Source organism: Castor canadensis, chromosome X (genome assembly GCF_047511655.1).
Source record: "Castor canadensis chromosome X, mCasCan1.hap1v2, whole genome shotgun sequence".
NCBI classification, from domain to species: domain Eukaryota; kingdom Metazoa; phylum Chordata; class Mammalia; order Rodentia; family Castoridae; genus Castor; species Castor canadensis.
In genome coordinates this window covers 48,160,046-48,179,253 of record NC_133405.1, presented here as the reverse complement: position 1 = coordinate 48,179,253, position 19,208 = coordinate 48,160,046, and the positions used below count along the sequence as shown (strand labels likewise).

General features: G+C 35.2%; 1 long non-coding RNA gene across 14 annotated transcripts in view; it reads right to left on the bottom strand.

The window, feature by feature from the left end:
- The window catches only part of LOC141419754 (uncharacterized), a 279,105-nt gene that overhangs the window by 253,586 nt on the left and 6,311 nt on the right, over positions 1–19,208 (bottom strand). For 11 of the 14 annotated variants that reach the window (XR_012444416.1, XR_012444413.1, XR_012444421.1 and 8 more), the window contains exons 2-3: positions 13,111–13,190; positions 12,892–12,926 (exon numbers count right to left, since the gene is read on the bottom strand). This is a non-coding gene — a long non-coding RNA (uncharacterized lncRNA). The remainder of the gene's footprint in view (positions 1–12,891; positions 12,927–13,110; positions 13,191–19,208) is intronic. The other 3 variants (XR_012444417.1, XR_012444418.1, XR_012444419.1) reach the window with 1 other exon arrangement.

The window sequence follows — 19,208 nt, the reverse complement described above, 5'->3', positions numbered from 1 at the left end:
AGAAATGTGATGTGAGTTAACAAGGAAGTGAGATCAAGAAATATTTTTTGTTTTCTTTTTTTTGACGGTTCTGGGATTTGAACTCAGGGCCTCACACATGCAAGGCAAGCTCTCTTCCCTCCTGAGTCAGTCCACCAGCAAGAAAGATTTTTTATGATGGAAGAAAGAAGGAAATTTGCATATTTATTGGAATGACACAATGGAGTACAAAAAATAATAGTTGTGAAGGAGAGAAAAGGAGGAATTGCTGGAGTTCAAAGCAAAAGTAGGTAAAAGGATGTATAATCAAGTTGTGAAAAATTGGTTTTAGACAATAGTGAGGGAAGTTCTTCTTTGTAACAAGCAGCAAGTGAGAGTATATGATCATAGATATGACTAAGTGGTCATATGACTAAGTGGGTAGCAGTGGTGATAAGTCTGTGAAAATTCTCCAGTTTCTTCAATTTTCACTGCAAAGTAGGAAGCAAAGTCATCAGCTAACAGAGGATGGAGGAGATGGTATTGGAGGTTTGAAGACAGAGAAAGTGCAAAATGGGAGGTTTAATGGACTAATAACCAATAAGATATTAGGACTGGTGGAGTGGCTCAAGTGGTAGAGTGCCTGCCTAGCAAGTGTGAAGCCCTGAGTCAAAACTCCAGTACTACCATAAAAATTAATAAATACAAATTTTAAAAATAAGATATTATGGCAGATTAAAGGCCTACTAAAATGTGTGGGCATTAATTTATTACTGTGTATTTTTTCTCCAGTCATGATCAGCTTCTCAGGTAAGGACATGGAAGAAAGGTTGGAGTTCATTGAGGGTGTAACTTTCCCAATTAAGTATGACAAAGTGACAGAAGGGTAAGGAGAGTCAAGGGCATATGCAAGAAAATAATTATAATAATAATAATTGACTGTGGGATTTGAGCTAGATAAAAATCCTAGATATAGAGACTATTTCAACACACTATGTAAAAATGCCTTTGTAAGAAAAAAATCTATAGCTTTAAAATTATACAACTCTGAAAGTGTCATGTGCTCCTTATTCAAAATATTGAGTTGTATAAAATAAAATTGAAAATGCCCTACATCCACACCTCCACTTCTATCTCTATCTACACTCCCTACTACTCAGAGTCAACTATTGCTAACAGCTTTGTGTGTATGTATACCTGCACATCAAAAAATACAGTTGATTTTCAACTTTTCTCTATAAATACACTATTTTTGAGGAATAAAAAGGCTGCATTTCTAGAAAAAACCCATGATTGAATAAATCTAGGCTCTCACAAATTTATCAAATTCTGGGACTATAAAATAGAATAAGAAATTAGAAAAGATATTGTATTAATGAAGACACTAATTAAAAGCATAGGTTTTTCTCTGATCATTCTGTTCTAGCACCAGGTAAAAAGAGACATTTGAACCCTGTAGATAGCAGAATTGCAGCTACAAGATGCAAAAGGGAAAGTGGCTAATGGGGAAAGTTTAAAGGTTCTTAGTGTTTTCAAAGTAAACACCATTTAAGTAACACTGACAAAATGCTTTAAAACTCTATGGCAAGCAATGTGAATGCTATGAACCATAGCGACTACTCAGATAAAAAATTCAGCTGTATATCTATTGATGATCAAGACCTGATTGCAAAAAGCAATATGGAAATAAACATAGAAAGAGAAAGTATTGATCAACATCACCTGGAGAATTGTCTGGAGAGCAAAGATAGAATTCTTCAGCAGAAGCTCTCAGTACCAGACCCTCTCTTTCATTCTCCCTCTCTCTCTCTTTCTCTCTCTCTCTCTCTCTCTCTCTCTCTCTCTCTCTCTCTCTCTCACACACACACACTCTAATTTATTTTAATTAATATAAAGGAAAACTTGTCACTGGTCAGTTACACTGTAATGTTATGTGCAAAATACTTCAGGCCAATTGTCAAACATTATTGAAAAGCAATTAAATATTCACCATTTCCCTAGCTCCTGATTTGTTCCCATGTAAATTAAGCTAAACATTTACCATCTTTCAAATCTTCAGCAGCCAAACTCATTATTACAATCAGCATAATAAAATCCCATGTCTAGGTGTTGCCCATTCAACACCTCATTGTCATGTAGTAGTAAAGAAGGAAAAGGTAAGAATACTTAATTTTTAAAGATTTAGAAATTGTTACATAATACTGAAAGTTAACATTTATCGAGAACTTACAACACAATGATTCTATATTGTAAGCACCATTTTATCACCTCCTTTTTCCAAGTAAATTGAGGCCAAAGTGGATAAGGAAGTGGTGGAGCATGAATTCAAATCCATATACTGATGCAAGTATCCATGTGTGTAATTAATATGTTATATATGGCCCGAAACTTTTTGAAAGTTAGGGAAAATAGAATACAATTATGGCAAAAGTAAGCAATAAAAATTTATTGCATTCATATTAAGGGCAAACAACCAATGGGAAACTGGAAAATAGGGCTAGGAATGAGCTCAAGTGGTATTGTAGAATGATTGGTCTAAATAGGACACCGGGATATTGTCTGGACCTCAGACACTTTCAGGTTTTTTATCCTGACAATTAAGAATCAGATGGCTCAGCAACTAAAAGCAGGATTGACAAATGGCACTACATGAAACTAAAAAGCTTCTGTACAACAAAAGAAATGGTCATCAGATTGAAGACAATGCCCAAAGAATGAGAGAAAATCTTTGCCAGCTATACATATGACAAGGAATTAATAACCAGAATATACAAGGAGTCCAAAAAACTAAACTCCTCCAAAAATATCAATGATCCAGTGAAGAAATGGGCAAATAAACTAAACAGAGTCTTTTCAAAAGAAGAAGTCCAAATGACCAAAAAAAAAAAAAAACCCACACATGAAGAAATATTCAACATCCCTTTCCATAAAGGAAATGCAAATCAAAACCACTTGAAGATTTTACTTCATTTCTGTTAGAATGGCTATTATCAGGAACACAAGTAACAATAAATGTTGATGAGGATGTGGGGAAGAAAAAACCCTTATATACTGTTGGTAGGAATGTAAACTAGTACAACCACTATGGAAAACAGTACGGAGGCTCCTCAAAAAACTAAAACTAGAATTGTCATATGATTCAGCAATACTTCTCCTAGAGATACATCTAAAGGAATGCAAGTCAGGTTGCAATAAAGACAACTGCATGTCCATGTTTATTGCGGCATTATTCACGATAGCTAAGCTATAGAAACAGCCAAGATGCCCACTACTGATGAATGGATTAATAAAATGTGGTATTTATATGCAATGGAATTTTATTCAGTCATAAAGAAGAATGAAATTTTGTCATTTGCAGGTAAATGGATGGAACTGGAGAACATCAACTTGAGTGAAGTTAGCCAAAGGTCACGTTTTCTCTTTTTATGTGGAATACAGACCTAATACAAATACAAGTAATATTATGAAAAACAGGTCACGCTAAGGCCAGGTCAATAATGGGAGAAGGAGGGGAAAAGAAGGAAGTTAAGAAGGTGAATATGGTTCATGTGCTTTCTATAGGAGAATGGATTTGAAATATTTAAACCTGTTGAAATCACCATAAGAAGGGGACTAAGGTAGAAAGGAATATAAGGGTGTAGGAGAGTGAATGTGGTGGAAACATCATGTGCCCATATATGAAAATGGAAAAATGAGTCCCTTTCCTCCAGGAATGAGGAGAGGGGGATAAACAAGAATGATGGAGGGGTGAATTCAACTATGATATATTGTAAGAACTTTTGAAAATATCACAATGTACCCCCAGTACAACAATAATATGATAATAAAAAATTTTTAACACATTCAAAATCAATCCACAGAGTATTTATCCAAACTTTGATCATGCACCTGCCTCTTGTTTAGACAATTGCAGAATCATTGATTTAAGTAGACCTAATATAAAGGACAAGGAGTAGGTCTGCCAAAGGAATTTGGAGCAACATTAAGAAGGGAAAATTGATTTTGGGGTGCCCAAAAAGTAATACGTATATCCTAGAATTCATGTGTTTGAATGCTCAGGGTGTACACACCTTCCCATAGACATTTTTCCAAAAATGATCTTCCCAAAATGTTACAATTATTGCATACACAACCCAAGACAACTCTGTCACTTTCCAACATCTTAACAGTCATTTAATTCAGCTCCAATTCTAGGATCTGTGGGTAATTTTCGAAATCCATTGTGATTGTGTTTCAATATTCTCCATAGTAAAGACTAAAATTAGCCACCATAATCAGAATTTGTATACAGAATAGGAAGAAATTGAATACCTTTTCATTAAAATATATAGGTGTATATCCATGACCAGAAAGAAAGGGCACATATGTAAAGACCAAAGTCCTCAGTTCTATACCTGGTCTTGAGTTCATGTTTAGTATTTATGACTTCTTTCCTCCACTTTCAACTTAATATCCCTTTTCAGAAGTGTTACATTCAAGCTTTAATTCTTGGCTGATCTGACCTCTTGAATATCTTGCCCAAGAAAAGTCACCCCAATTTATACTCAGGTGCCAAGTCCTTAATCTAGGTAATGATTCCAAAATACTTTTCTAGTATTATTACCAACATCATGCTACTTAGGCACTAATTAATTTGCCAAGTTCCCTTAGCCAATCAGTAGAAGAATTAGGGTTTGTACTCAGGTACCTATGGCTTCAAAATGCACACTTCTTTTTGTTTGTTCATTTTTGTGGCACTGAGGTTTGAACTCAGGGCCTCACACTGGCTAGGCTGAGGTTCTTGCCACTTGAGCAACCCCACCAGCCCCAAAATGCTCACTTGTAATGTAAGCCTGCTCCTTTGAATAAATAGAAAAGGATTGAGACTGGAGCCAAGAAATAAGTGCAGCAATTATCAGAAAGGATTTGTTCCTGTAGTAGACCCACAATCAGTAAAGAGAAGGCAAGTTGTTTTGGCAGTAGCAAGACAGAAAATAGATAAAGGAAATTTCCACAACAGGATGGGGGAGGTGAGATGCAGGCTAAGGCAAGCACTTGCAAAATCTCACCTTGCAAAGTTAATAATTTGCAGGATCATGAAACAAATAAGTGACAGAAGTAGGAAAAATCAACTTAATCTTGTGGGGCGTTCTGGGAAGTGGAGAGATAAAGTAACCCTTGTTTGTATGTAGTTGCAACTTTTCAGTTAGCTTTTTGGAAACCCACGGCTCCTTCTCAGAAACTGTTGAAATTTTCTGACAGGTTTTGCATAACCATTGCCTTCCTTTTGCATGTGGGAGGCTTCTTGCTACAACACAAAGTAACTTCAGAAAGAGACACATGCTGCTGTCTATTGCCTTTGTTACTACCATTTCCTGGAAGGCAAGTAAGCTCCTAGACAAGACCAGAGGCTTCAGAGTGAGACCATCCTGATTTCACTGCTAAATATACATCCAAGCCTCTATTTCCTCATCTGTATAATAGGGATAGTATTGGAACGTTAATATAGACCAACTCTTTCATATGCTCAGGCTTGGAGTACTGTGCATCCAGCTGGCAAAATTAGGAAACATTATGGAAAGGGAATATCTGCCTGACAATCTCTTTGATTTAGTTATAATATAGATTACTTCCACTCATCACATTGGTAAGAATGTCATAAACATCTATCTGTATCTAAGTCACTCTGGGAAATAGAGTCCCTGGTAAGGTATCTGTTTCTCAACAACAAATTTATCCAGTGGAAGTCAGGGCACAGATCTTTTGAGAACAATTAGTTATCTCAATTTGTACCTCTGGCCACTAAATATCTATATACACATTCCTTCTCATACCTGCAATACGTTCCCAATATGCTGTCTTTTCTTAGTGGAGGCCACCTAAACCAGTTATATTGAGGGTGAAAGAAATGAAATCTGATCTTTGATGAAGGACTGAGTTCATCTTATTAACTAACAAGTTTTAATAGGCCTTTTTAGTTCAAAAACTTTAATACTGAATTTTTCCTATTTGGAGTGGAATTTTATATATGGTTTGAGTTAAGAGTCCTACTCCATACTTTTGCATGTGGATATCTAGTTACCCCAACACTATGCATGAAATAGACCATTATTTCCTATTAAATTGTCTTGGAGCCCTTGTAAAAAATTCAATTCACTACAGATGTGTGGATTTATCTCTAGACTCTCATTTCCATTCCATTTATCTACACCTTTTTCAATGCCAACACCACACTTTTTTATTACCATAGCTTGTCACAGTTTACAAATTGGGATGTGTAAACCCTATAACTTTATTATTCTTTTTCAGTTGTTTTAGATATCCAAGGTCTCTTATACTTCCATATGCATTTTAGGATTAGCGTTTCCATTGCTTCAGAAATAAAGGAAATTGTAATTTCAGTAGGGATTGCATTGAACATACAAGATCAATATGCATAGTGTTATTTTAACAATATTGTCTTCTATTCCGAGAACACAAGATATCTTTCCATTTATTTAGGTCTGCTTTAATTTCTTTCAGCCATGTTTAGAAGTTTCTGTGTAAAATCTTAAATTTTCATGGTTAAATTAATTCCTAAGAATTTGTATCTTTAGCATGTTATTGTAAATCGAGTTGTTGCCTTTTTAATTATCATTTTATTGTTGTACTAGTGGTACATTGTGATATTTTCAAGAGTTCTTACACTATATCATAGTTGAATCTACCCACTCCATCATTCTCCATTATCCCCCCATTCCTGGAATAGTTTCAACAAGTCTCATTTTTCCTTTTTCATGCATGAGTACATAATATGTATATCACATTTGCCCTTCTACACCCTTTCCTTATATCCTCTCCCCTCCTACTGGTACCAATTTCCTTTGAGATTGCTCATTAATGGTGGATAGATATACAGCTTATTTTTGTGCATTGCTTTCTATCTTGCAACATTGATAACTCTAATAGTTCTTTTTTAAGATCTTCAGGTTTTTTAAAAGATGATATCATGACATCTTCAAATGAAGACAATTTACTTCTTTCTTTTCAATCTGTATGCCACTTATTCTTTTTTCTTTTTCTTGCCTAATTTCTTTGTCTAGAACGTCCAGTAAAATGTTGAATGGAAGTATGAGAATAAGTATTCTTATTTTATTCTGTCAGTTTTTCATCACTGAGCATAATTACAAGCTTTAGTTTTTAATAAGTATCCTTTACTAGGTTTTGCAAGGTCCTTTTTATTCCTCACTTGTTAATTATTTTTAGCATTAAAGGGTATTTGATTTTGTCAAATGCTTTGTCTTAACCTATTGAAATAATAATATGTTTTTATTTGTCATTCTATCAGTATTGTATTTATTGTTATAAATCTCCCTCTGAGACTGCTTTTCAGCATCTTATAAGTTTTACTTTGTTATATTTTTATTTTCATTCATCTCAAAGTATTTTCTAATTTCTTTTATGATTTCTTCTTTGACCCATTCATTGTTTAATAGTGTGATCTTTAATTTCCACATTATTGATTCTTAATTGTTTCCATTGTGGTCATAGAATATACTATATATGATTTTAATCATATAAAATTTTTTTTCATTTTTCTTTTATTATTCATATGTGCATACAAGGCTTGGTTCATTTCTCCCCCCTGCCCCCATCCCCTCCCTTACCACCCACTCCACCCCCTCCCTCTCCCCCTACCCCCTCAATACCCAGCAGAAACTATTTTGCCCTTATTTCTAATTTTGTTGTAGAGAGAGTATAAGCCATAATAGGAAGGAACAAGGGTTTTTGCTGGTTGAGATAAGAATAGCTATACAGGGCATTGACTCACATTGATTTCCTGTGCGTGGGTGTTACCTTCTAGGTTAATTCTTCTTGAACTAACCTTTTCTCTAGTACCTGTTCCCCTTTCCCTATTGGCCTCAGTTGCTTTTAAGGTATCTGCTTTAGTTTCTCTGCGTTGAGGGCAACAAACGCTAGCTAATTTTTTAGGTGTCTTACCTATCCTCACCCCTCCCTTGTGTGCTCTCGCTTTTATCATGTGCTCATAGTCCAATCCCCTTGTTGTGTTTGCCCTTGATCTAATGTCCACATATGAGGGAGAACATACGATTTTTGGTCTTTTGGGCCAGGCTAACCTCACTCAGAATGATGTTCTCCAATTCCATCCATTTACCAGCGAATGATAACATTTCGTTCTTCTTTATGGCTGCATAGAATTCCATTGTGTATAGATACCACATTTTCTTAATCCATTCGTCAGTGGTGGGGCATCTTGGCTGTTTCCATAACTTGGTTATTGTGAATAGTGACGCAATAAACATGGGTGTGCAGGTGCCTCTGGAGTAACCTGTGTCACAGTCTTTTGGGTATATCCCCAAGAGTGGTTTAATCATATAAAATTTAATGAAATTTGTGTTTTAGCACATGGTCCATCCTAAAATATGTTCTTTGGGTGCTCCAGAAGAATATATATTCTGCTGTGATTTTTTAATGTGATAAGTAGATAATAACTAATAGCTAATGTTAGATCCGCATTTTTAACATTATTTAATTCCATTTCCTTTTGGAATTTCTGTCTAGCTATTCTACCCAGAACAGAAGATAAGATATTGAATTTTCCACAACTATTATTGAATTGTTCATTTCTTCCTTTAGTTCTGTCTTTGTCTCATATATTTTGAGTGCTTTTGCTAAATAAATGTATATTTATAATTAAAATATCTTCTTGGTGAATTGACAATTTATCATTATATAATTTCCTTTTTTCTTATAACAGTTTTGTGTGGTAATAATATAGCTATACCAGCTCTATTTGAGTTATTTATATGAAATATCTTTTTCATCCTTTTACTTCCAACTATTTCTGCATTTGAGTCTAAAATGAATCTTTTGTAGAAGTCATAAAGTTTGATCATGATTTTTATCCAGTCTTTCCTTCTCTGTGTTTTAATTGGTAGTATTAATTCATTTGCATAAAATGTAATTATTGATAAGAAAGGACTTACATTGTCATTTTTATTTAATTTTTAAATGTCACATATCATTTCAGTTTTTCAATCCTTTTTTTTTTTTTAATGTTTTCTTTTTTTTTTTTCATTTTTCTTTTATTATTCATATGTGCATACAAGGCTTGGTTTATTTCTCCCCCCTGCCCCCACCCCCTCCCTTACCACCCACTCCACCCCCTCCCGCTCCCCCCCTCAATACCCAGCAGAAACTATTTTGCCCTTATCTCTAATTTTGTTGTAGAGAGAGTATAAGCAATAATAGGAAGGAACAAGGGGTTTTGCTGGTTGAGATAAGGATAGCTATCTTCTTTTATGTTAAACAGAAATTTTCTAGTGTATTATTTTACTATCTGGCCATTCTTTTACTGTATATTTTTGTTGTTTTTTAGTGCTTCCTAAGATAATAATTGACATCTTATTTAGAACTATCTACTTTGGATTAATACCAACTTATTTGTAGTAGTATAAAACTATTCCCATATTGTTCTGACCCCTGCTTTATGATATTATTGTCACAAATTACATCTTTATTTTATATAATTGTTGTTTTAAATAATATGGGAGAATGTAGGAGTTACAAACAAAGAATACATTATCATTGAATTTTTTATTTTCCTATGTAGTTACCTTTGAAATTGTTCTTTTTTTATTTTTAACTTTATTTTTTTCTTTCTCCTTTTATTTTATCATTTTTACATTTACTTACATGTGTATACATTGTTTGTGCCACCTTCTCCTTCACCCCTTCCTCCTCCCACTTGCTTAATTTCCTCATGTGGATATATTATTAGTTCAGCCTGAGATGATTTTGTATTTATTTAAAGGAAAATCACCTAATTAAAAAACTTCCTCAGTTTTCTTCTTTAGGAATATCTTAATTTCTTCACCATTTTGAATTATAGATGCTGGATTTATTGAATTTTTTTGTCTCATTATTTTAGGTATGTCATTCCATTACTTCCTGGTCTCCATGGATTTTGATGAAAAATAAGTGGGTATTCTTACTGAGGACCCCTTACATTTAATGAGCTGCTGCTTTCTAGATTCTCTTTGCATTTGTCCTCTGACAGTTTGACTATAATGGGTCTCAGGACAGATCTTGTCTAGTTTTTCTTAGTTGGGATTCATCAAGTTTGATAGGCATGTAGTCTTATCTTTCAAAAACTGGGCAAGTTTTCAGTCATTATTTCTTCAAATATCCACTTTTCTCCTAATTCTCCCCCTTCCCCTTGGGAATTTCCATTATATATATTTTAGAACACTCTCTCAGGCTTTCTTTGTTTTTATTTTGATGGGATTGGGGTTTGAACTCAGGACTTCATATTTGTAAAGCAGACTCTCTACCACTTGAACCACACCTCCGGTCTATTTTGCTCTTTTTATTTTGAGGATGGGGGTCTTGCAAGCTATTTGCCTGGACTGGCCTCAAACTGTAATCTTCCAGATCTCAGCCTCCCAGGTAGCTAGGATTACAGACATAAACCACTAGCACCTGGTTGGCTTTCTTCATACCTTATTTTTAATTTACGATTCTCAATTGACTTATCTTCAAGTCCACCAATTCTCTTTTCTGCCTCTGAAAATCTGCTACTGAATCATCCAGTGAATTTTTATTAGAGTTACTATGTTTTTTGGTTCATTTTTATGATTTCTATCACGTTATTCATAATCTTTAATTGGTATGACATCATTTTATGGTTTCCTTTCATTCTTATCATGTAGTGTTAGCTATTTGGGAATATTTAAAATAGTTATTTCAAAGATTTCATCTAGTAATTCCAATGTCTTAGTTCCACCAGGACAATTTCCATTATTTCCTTTTTCTTCACAGCATACTGGCTATATGTTATTTCTTCATATTGTTATGTGTTTTTTGTTGAAACCTGGGCATTTTGAATATTATAATAATGCAAATGTAGAAATCAGGTATTCTCCCATGCCTAGGGTTTGTTGTTGCTGTTTATTGTATTGTTACTGTTTATTTACTTAGTTATTTTTCTGAACTAATTTTTGTAAATCCTGTGTTCTTTTCAAATGTGACCAATAAATGTTCTGTTACATTAACTTAGAGGTCAGCTAATAAATAGACTGAGATTTTAGGAACTCTCCAAAATGGTCTTTGCAAATGGATTCAATGTACATATTACTTTTCTCCCAATATTTAGCATGCTCTTACAACTTTGCTTTAGCTTTCACTCTTTTTGACAGAACTGGATGGTGAGCCAGAGCTAAGTATTAAGTCCTCAGCTACTTCCTTAGAATATGCCCAACTATGGTCATTTGTGTGGTCTTATAAATTCCTAGGAATATGCCAAAGTATTTGGAAGTCCATATTCCTCAAAGGGGACCCTTCTCAGCATTTATTCCAAAGCTGTCTGGATAGCACATTGTTTGTTCCAACTCTTACCTATTTCCAATGATCATTTGCCTTCAAGAAGTATTTCTCAGATAGCTATCTCAGCAGTGATTAAGTAAAATAAAGGCAAACTTCTGAGACTCCAGGGAGTCTCAGAATACATTAACGATAACAAGCACAATCCTGTGAGAAAAGACCTATTCTGCTCTCTCTGCTACCATATCTCTGCCTAGAACATAAACTGTTTTCTTCAAGGCCACCTTTGAGCTGGGAATTGGGGTAAGAGCCACATAATTTAAAATTTCACAGGTCTCTCTTCCTGCCCAATTTCAACTAATTTTTTCTTAATTAAACATTTCCCAGATTTCTGTAACCTTTTGGATAGTCTCCGGAGTTCCAAAAACTGATTGTGACAGATTTTTCTAGTTTATTAGTCACTTTGATGAAGGAATGGGATTTGGGGATTCTCCATTCTGCCATTTTCACTTTAACTGAGGCACTGGTTTTTTTTTGGTGGGACTGGGCTTTGAACTCAGGGCTTCACGCTTGCAGAGCAGGTGCTCTACTGCTTGAGCTATGCCCCTAGTCTATTTTACTCTGGTTATTTTGGAGATAGGATCTCATGAACTACTTGCCAAGAGCTGGCCTCTAACTGAAATTCTCCCAATCTCAGACTCCCAAGTATCTAGGATAATAGACATGAGCTACTGGGGCCCTGCTGAGCCACTTTAATTGGTCTGTTTACTTAAAGATTTTTTTCATCTTGAGTTCTATTTTAAATCCAGTAGTAGCTGGCATTTTAAATCCTGCAATGCCACTGCTATAGAATAAACTGTGTCCCCCAAAATTCATGTGCTGAAGTTCCAAGCCCCAGTTTCACTGTATTTGGAGAGAAATATTTTAAGATGTAGCTTAGCTAACTGAGATTGCTGTGATGGGGTCCTAATCTGATAGAATTGAGGCCTTATAAGAGGAGGAAGGGAGATATATTTCTCTCTTTTAATGCACACATACAGAGGAAAGTCCATCTGAATATTTAGTGAGAATTCTTGTCTACAAGCCAGGAAGAGAGTTTTCACCAGAAGTAGACCCTGCCAGACCTTGATCTGGAACTTCAATTCTCCAAATTGTGAGAAAATAAACTTCTGTTGTTTAAGCCACATGCTCTCTGGTAATTTGTTATAGCATCCTGAGGAGACTAGTGCAATCACCAGTTGTTAGAGTCTTGCTTTCTGTCTTTGCTCTCAAACTAAGTAATTCTTGCCTGTTTGGATCCCATTCATTACACATGTTGCTCATTGAAGCAAGTAACAAGCAGCACACATACCAACATTCTATTAGCCAATCTCTACTTCTAGAGAGTCAAACATCGTAGGTCTTTGGTCTGACTTCCAAGTTATCATGAATGATAAATTCACACAATATTTTGCGACTGTACAACTTGGATATATAGATACCAAATCTGGGTATCTGTATGCCAAGTTTTCAATGCCAGCTTCCTCACTTTGCATAAATTAACTGCTAAGGCAAAGCCACACAGTGTAGGTTTTCATTAGAGATCAAATCTACATCAAATACCATTTTTTATATTCCTTAATGCAGCCTTACCTGTTGTTACAAATACACTCCAACAATTTTTTGACCTAAAACAATAAAAGTTTATTTTTCACTTATAATAGTACAATATAGGTATTCATAGATAGAATGTAACTTTCCTCTACATGATAATGAAGAGAAAACAGAATCTCTTTCTTGTATAAGCTGCTTGATCAGAGAGACCTCTTTCAATAGAAGCCTTCATGGCTCTGAAGAATATATATCACTGACCTGTTCATTATGTACAGCAGTCACAGGGTTTAGAGCTGATGACACTCATAGGGGCCCATGTAAGAGGTTTTCATTTTAATCTATTTTAAAAGAAAAACAGAACATTTTAGTAATGACCAAACAATAGTGAATTAGTCCTAGATTATATTCATCTTTATACCAATGCAGTCACAAAATATAATTTTATGGAGAGAGAGGATAATGAAGTCAATATATATATGATCTTTGCAAATTACATCATGGTCCTGGTCATATTTATACCCATTTTTTCTTAGTGGGAACTCTATTGGCTTCCTATGTCTGATGTAACAAACTTACCACACACTTGGCTTAAAACAAGAGAAATGTATTTCCTTACAGTTGTGCAGGTCAGAAATCCAAAGTAGATCTACAGGGCAGAAACAAAGATGCCAGCAGAGCTGTGCTGTATCTGGAGGCACTAGAAGAAAATCAAATTCCTTGCCTTTCAAGTTTCTAGTGCACAGGTCCTGCATTAATTGACCTATGGCCACTTCTTCCAACCTCAAATCTAGCAACACACCATCTTCAAATCTCGTTCTGCTTTCCTTGTTACATTACCTTCTTCTGTGGTCAAATACTCCTCTGCCTTCTTCTTAAAGGGACACTTGTGATCACATTTAGGACCCATCTGGATAATCCAGGATAATTTCTCCATCTGAAGATCCTTTACTTTCTTCATCTGAAATGTCCTTTTTGCCATGTAAATTAAAGTTAATAGGTTCCACAAAATAGGAGAGGATAACCTTATGGACCTTTATTCAGTCTACCACAATAACCAGTCACATTGCTACACTAAACTGAATAGGGATGAATAAAAATTTTAACACCTCATTGGGTAGACATTCCTCAGAAATAATCCTTCACTATGGAGCTGAGACAAGGATAGCTAGATGACTCAGCTACATTTCTCTATAGGGTTCGCAGAAAAAGTAAGATAATATATGTAATGCTTAGCACTGCTCATGGTACGTAGTAAACCCTTGATATAGAGTATCAACTAATTATTATTATGGGCTCTCCTGTTGTTCATTTGCACTCTTCCTCTCTTGCTACCTCTTCTCTTTGTTTTGTTAAAGAAAAGTTTACATTTTATTAATTTATTGTTGTGAGTGAATATGAGTTCATATTTCTAATAGTCTTGGTGACTTAAAATTATTTTAGCCAGCTCCTTGATAAATCAGAATAGATCAGCATTGTGTTCTAATGATAATTTGCCAGATGATGAAATGTGCTATAAAATAACCAAGTTGCATCTTCTGCCACTTTCTTGATATTTTTTAAATTTGCATTGCTAATTCTGTCCAAAATTTTTGGTGAGAATTTTGCTAAGACTTCTGCCTACTTTGTCAGTATTGCTTTACTTAAACTTAAATAATATATCCATATATTTACCTAACTTGGACCCAGTAAACTACAGTTAGTTCTAATCAGGTTAAGGCCCTCCAAAAAACATTTTTTCCTTACAAGATCTCTGGAGCTTATGGGATAAGTGAAGGGACCTGTGTCAATCTATGTATCAGTAAACTTTCATTTATTGCTATCTTAGATAAACTTACATCTATTTTTTTCCTTTCTGTTACTTAGTAGAGTTTGTGCACCTCCAGGCTATGTTCACGGTTATTTTAGAAATCACACACTTCATGCATATAAAGCTTTGCTCTCAAATATGCTTCTAGGCCTCTTTAGTGAAGGCTCATCTGCTAATTTTATGTTTCCTACACCATTTAGCAACATATTTGCTCCACACTATCCAAGATACTTTAATATGTGTGGAATGTTTTAGATAATGCAAAAATGATTTGGGGTTGTAGTTTTTGTTATTTTTTAAACATGTCCTCCACTTTGAACAGTATAATTATTAGCAATATGTACATTCACAATGTTGGGAAACTGTAACACTCTCCATTTCCAGAATTTTTCTATCACCCTAAATAGAAACTCTGTACTTATTATACACCTCCCCATTTTCACTACCACTATTACCAACTCTCCCCTGTAAACTCTATTCTACTTTCTTTATGTATTTGACTATTCCAGATATCACATAAATGAAATCATGCAATGTTTGTCCTTTTGTGTCTAGTATATTTCACTTAGTATAATGTTTTCAAGATTAACTCATGTTGTAGAATGTACCAGAACTTCATCTCTTTTATGGAATTATATGTATATACCACATTATGTTCATCCATTCATCTGTTGATGGACATCTAGATTATGTCCATCTTTTATCTATTGTAAATAATGTTGTTATGAACATTGTTGCATAAGTATCTATTTGAGTCAATTCTTTCAGTTTTTAGGGCAATTACATACAAGTGAAACTACCAGATCCTTTGTTAATTCTATGTTTAACTTTTTGAGCATTGTTAAACTTATTTCTTCAGAGTTTGAACCATTTTTTATTTCCATCAGCAATATCCAAAGACATTTATTTCTCCTCATTCTCCCTATACTTACTCTCCATTATTTAAAAACAGTAGTGATCCTAATGGATGTGAAGTGGTGACTCATTGTGGTTTTAGTTAGCATTTTTCCTAACAAAAATTATGCGCATCTTTTTATATGTTCCTTGGCTACATTTTACCTTTTTATGAGAAATATTCAAGTAATTCACCCATATTTTAATTGAGCTCTTCTTCCTCTTGTTGACTTATAGTTCTTTATATTTTCTGGATAATAATTCCTTATCAAATATATGATTTTAAAATATCAACTCTAATTCTGTGGTAGATTTTCATTGCCTTAATTACATCTTTTGATGCATGAAAGTTTTTAATTTTGATAAAGATCAGTTTATTGTTTCTCATCTTGTCTGTGCTTTTGATATCAAGAAATCATTCTCAAATCTAATGTCATGAAGATTCAACATACGTTTTCTCCTGAGTTCTATAATTTCAGCTCCTAAATTTAGGTGTTTGAACCATTTTGAGTTACATTTTGTATAGGTTGTTAGTGATGGGTTCAATTTCATTCTGATTCATATGGATAGTCCTTTCCAATTTAGTTTTTGGATACTAGGGGCCTTTTGATATTCCATAGATATTTTAGGATGGGTTTTTCTAATTTTTTAAAAAATGTGATTGAGATTTTAGTAGGGGTTACATTGCATAAAAAGATCCTTTTGTGTAGAATTATAATCTTAATAATATTAGAAGTTTCAATCCATGAATGTGAATATATTCTCAAATATAATGATGTAAATATGATAGTTGCATATTATCAAACTAGTCAAATAGTATAGCAAAGTACAAAGAATAAAAGAACAAATCTCTTTGCCCCTTTAAAAACACATTCTCCTTTCATGCTTTGATTTTGCTCTTGGGTGCAAGGGATCATTCTGGGAAATATTTTCCAAAACAAACTGTCTTCACCGAAATTGTATAATCTAGCTTCAAAATGGTACATCTCTTTCTCAAATTGTTTCATTAACCTTCCCCATCAAGGAATTTAGCATCACTATCTCAGGACTATACAAAGTCAAGTTGACACCCCAGAATGGAGATACTTAGCCTATTCATTAACTTAGAGTGAGTTTTGTGTAAACAGAAGAGCCTTATGCAGAGGCCAGAAAAGCCTTTGAGTACCTTTTTTTATTATTGTTGTACTATATAAAACATTATATAGAGGTACATTGTGGCATTTGCAAATATATCATAGATATCATAGTTTATTTCACCCTCTCCATCATTCTTCTTTATCCTTCTCTCTCCCCATTCCTGGAATAGTTTCAACAGGTATCATTTTTTCATTTACATACATGTGTACACAGTATTTGCACCATATTCACCCTCCTACACCTTTTCCCCACCTCCTTTCCCCTCTTGTTGGTACCAACCCCTCAGACAGGACTTGTTCTTCCCTCCTGTTCTAGGATTTTGTGGGAAAAAATGGCATTTTTATTTGCTTGAGATAGCTATACATGGAGTTTTCTTGTGAAATTTCCATTTATATATGTATTATAACCTTAATTGGTCACCACCTTTGTGTACTTTCATTCTAGGCCTTAATCTTCAAGACCCAAGACCTGATCCTTTTATCTTATTCATTTATTCACATGTGCATGCATTGTTTGAGTCATTTCTCCCCCCTGCCCCCCATCCCCACCTTCTCCTCCAACACCCCCTCACTTCCAGGCAGAGCCTGTATCTCTAATTTTGTAGAAGAGAAGACATAAGCATAATAAGAAAGACAAAACATTTTTGCAAGTTGAGTTAAGAATAGCTATACACAGAGATTCCTAGCATTGCTTTCATGCACAAATGTATTACGGCCCAAGTTGACTTATCTCTAACTGAGCTTTACACTGGTTCCTGATCCCTTTCTCATGTTGACCTCTGTCACTTTAAGGTTTCTGTATTCGTTTCTCTGGAGTGGGGCATCAAACACTTTCATGTTTTGGGTTTTCTACCTATCCCCATACCTCCCGTATGTACTCTCCCCTTGTCATGTAACCTAAGTCCAACAACATTGCTGTATTCGCCCTAGATCTAAAGTTCACATATGAGGGAGAACATATGATTTTTGGTCTTCTGAGCCTGGCTAACCTATCTCCCAAGCCTTGATCTTAAGCCCTAAAGTCATCTTCACCCCATTGCCCCAGGAAGCTATTGGTTCCTCACATAAATACCCTCTTGGTGACTGATCTGATAGTTCAGTGTTTCTATTACACATGTATGCATTAGTATTGGCCCGCCCTATTTTAATTGAAAAGCCTTCAACTTTGTCTTTTCCCAACTGTTTTTCTCATGCATAGATTCCACTTAAGTACATTAAGGACTTTCTTAAGATCAATTTTCCAGGACAGAGTATATCCCCACAATCAAAGAGGCACCAGACAGTGTGCATAAACTGTATTTCTTTTTTTATTTTTTGGTAGTACTGAGGTTTGAACTCAGGGCCTCATACTTGCTAGGCAGGTACTCTACCACTTGAGCCACTTCACCAGCACCATAAATTGTATTTCTGTTCCACCTATTCTACACAACAGAGATTAACAAATTTACCATCCTCTGAGAAAAGAACCTACAGCCTGCTCCTACACTGCCTCCTCTAACTGCTGTAGCTGAGTCTCAATAAGAGAACAAAACAAACTTCAGATAAGTTTAAGAACCTTCTTTAATTTCTAGAGTATTGCCCTGGAATTCTGAAACCAACATAGATAAGCCACACAGCTAATATGGCATTTTAGAAGATTAGCAATGGCTCATAGAAGCATTGAGATGCATGTGCAAGAGAACAATTTTCTAGAGACCCTGGAAGCCTTGGGTATGGGGAGAGTAGCTGCCCACTTCATGTCCCAAGGGGGTGCTTAAAATGTTGAATGCAAAGCAGAAGATTAAAAGACAACTTGAGTTGATATTGGGAAAATGCAGTAAGGGAGCCCCTATAAAGGTCAGAACAGGACAGAAGCCAACTGAGCCAATGACAGTAGGAATGGATAGCAGCCAGTGTTGAAAGGAAATATTAGCAGAAGCCAGTGTGGACAGATGTTAACTACATTGGACAAGAATCTTTTCCCTTGACATCAAGCCAATTCATGAACAAATCCTTTCCTTCTCTGTTAGTTGAATCATCATGAGGTAGTAAGAAAAAGATGGGAGAAAATATATTGATTTGACCCATATATTCAATCAAAAGAGAGGAAAACTTTCATAAGTGACTGAACTTGCCTGTAAGTGACTAGATTAATTGATGAGCTCTTAAGAGTTAAAGGGTGGAGATTCCAAGATGGCGGCTAGAGAGAGGAAGCAGAAAGTGTGCTTCCTAAAGTAAAATCTTGGAGAGATGCTGGAGATACACCTTACAGGAAAAAACACTGAGAAGAGGCAAAACTTTGACTTCTCCACACCCCCACCCTGCACATAGCATTCCCACTCCACATTACATGGAGAAACCAGGAGGGCTCCTGTGCAGCCAGACGCCAGTGCCCAGACTGCTGGGGAAGACTCAGACCACAAGGTGAGCTAAACAGCACACAGTACTCCCACAGACAACCCTGGGACAGATCAGCATAGCCCCCTGGACAGACAAACCCCTACCCAGGGAAAAAAGAGGAACTGAATAATAAGCAATAA